This window comes from Triticum aestivum, chromosome 4A (assembly GCF_018294505.1).
Source record: "Triticum aestivum cultivar Chinese Spring chromosome 4A, IWGSC CS RefSeq v2.1, whole genome shotgun sequence".
Lineage (NCBI taxonomy): Eukaryota > Viridiplantae > Streptophyta > Magnoliopsida > Poales > Poaceae > Triticum > Triticum aestivum.
In genome coordinates, this window is record NC_057803.1 from 712,034,023 (window position 1) to 712,036,534 (window position 2,512).

Consider the following 2,512-nt stretch of genomic DNA (forward strand, 5'->3'; position numbering starts at 1 on the left):
GCATGCAGGTTCAATTGAACTGTCAATTATAATCACAATTAACTGTATACTTAACCTAAAAACACTGAAAATTTACTTCTTAGATGATAGTGGAGAACTGGACATGCACGTAACTTAAACGCCCATTTAAAACATCACTACGATTTGTTCAATATAGAACATCAATGGTTCAGCACACCAAGTCTGGATAAGCACGTATCAAAAGAGAAGACAGAATGCAGAGGCAATTGGTCTGAATATGACAATTCCATGTTGTTGATCTGATGAAAAATGTCAATGTAAAAGTTTGTTGCTTGCCTTGATGATGCATCTTTATAGTGAGTGTCGTAGCCAATGCGCTTGTAAGTAATATATTAACTTAGGTGTTCACCAAGTCTGCCACACAAAACCTAAGATTCTTGTAGCTCCTACTAGGCCCAAGCCCACCTCATAGCAATTGGTCCAAAGATCACTGACATAACTACTAGTCCCCAAAAAGATTTCGTAATTTTCTGCATAGCTCCTCCCAGTTTAGTCCGCTTGATCCTGCCACCAGCCAACTTAGAAATGAAGTAGGCAGGCCAATCTATCTCAAATGGTATAGCACTCTGGACACCGCCGTGAAACCACTCGGTGACCATCTCCATTGCACCAGTTCGGAGATCTACAATGTACGCACAACCTTGATTGTGATTGACCAGCAGTTTGCCGCTCATCTCACCCACGCACACGCATCGCACAAGGTCGATCTTACTCTCCGTGGACCGTTTTAGCTTGATCATATTTGTGCGGTAGCAGCTGCCCACATTGCCATCCTCACTCTTGTTGTCAACTTGACGTGTCCAGATCTCCAGCATGGTGCATTTCCTATACAAGCGAAGCAACAATAGCTTCCCGTCATTGGTGACGCACTGACGCTAAGCATTGGTTCACTATACAAGTTGAGGTCGTGGTGGTTCCGGGTGATTGGGAGCCTTGTTAAGGACATGTTAGCAGTCATAGCGCACACATTGAGTGTGTAAAAGCTTGACGTCTCCCTGCTGAAAAGCCAGTGTGACGTGCCTTGACACACGACGGCGCTGGTTTGCTGGGGCGCCACATCCACGCCGTGCTCCAGAGTGTCAAAGAACTTTGTGGGCGTGCTCCAGCTCCACTCAGCGGACTTGAACACATGGAGATTGTACCCTGGCTGACCTTTGTCGACACTGATGATTAGCACTTTGAAGGAGACCGTGTAGATTGGCCATCGCCGTTTGTCGGAGCAGCAATCCAGATCGGTTAGGAAGGTGTATCCTTCCATTGCGAAATTCCCATTGTACCTCAGCGGGGGCAGCAGGTCGCCTATGCCGGCTAGCGGATCGAACACTGCCAGACTCAAGTTTCGCTCGGTCAAATTGTTGGGGCGGACGAGTGGGACGATGTGCTCGAGAAGAAGGTTAGGACGCGAGGTGAGCGGCACTGCGTGGAAGCCACCATTCTTGGGGAGGCCGGCGATGCCATGCCGGAGGAAGTGGTAGCGGTCTCCGAGCGGGGACCATGGTGCCAGGGCGAACGACGGCGCGGGCGCAGAGATGATTCTTGCTGGTCGTTCTTCACGGGGCAGCGATGTGACGAGGAAGCCGAGGAGGAAGGCGAACACCCTCCGGCCAGCGGCGGAAGAGGAAAGAAGCGTCAGCGATGAGGCGGCGCCACTGCTTGCACGTCGCGGCGCAGCGGAAGAGGGCGGCGACGCCCGCCACACGCACTAGGATCTCCGCGACCACGTCCTCCGGCAGCGTCTCCATTGATCTTCGCCAGCACCTAGGGCCGGCGCGGGCAGTACCGCACTTGTGAGCGTTCGACGTGCGACCGTGCGATTTGGAGCGACCACTGATTGGATCTCAATTGGAGTGGTATGAACCTTTTCAACGTCCTAATGTGCATAGCGAAGCGAGATAGTGGGATGGGCTTTAGAGGTCCAGAAGCGTTTAATCAGGCCTTATTGGCCAAACAGGCATGGAGGATTGTCCAACACCCGGAGTCTTTTTGTGCAAGGGGTCTTAAAGCTAGGTACTTCCCTGAAGGATCAATAATGAATACAACGTGCCCATCTGGAGGTTCGTACACATTTAGAAGCATTATTCATGGACGAGAACTTCTACGACAAGGATCTATTTGGCGCATTGGCAGTGAAGCAAGTGTAAATATTCACCGTGATCCGTGGATTCCAAGACAAGGAAATCTGACATCACTGGGTGCAGATTATGTGCATGGCATAACCAGGGTTCGTGATTTGATGATGCAGTCTGGGAGAGCGTGGGACACGCACAAAATAGATAGCATGTTCTCTGCCGATGATGCCAAGGATATTAATCAAATAGCTATTGGTGGTCCTGAGATGGATGATTATTTAGCATGGAATCATACTAAGAACTGACATTTTACGGTACGTTCGGTCTGGTTATCACTTGAAGATGGCTATGAATAGGGCGAAATCTGGATAGCCAGAATCGTCACTTTCGGTGGCGCGACACAATGGATGGCTCGGGCTATG

The 2,512-nt window shown here is 50.0% G+C and overlaps 1 pseudogene; it reads right to left on the reverse strand.

Annotated features, from left to right (window-relative positions):
* Nucleotides 1-410: 410 nt before the first annotated feature.
* LOC123084370 (uncharacterized) lies at nt 411-1,763 on the reverse strand (annotated as a pseudogene).
* Nucleotides 1,764-2,512: the final 749 nt, after the last annotated feature.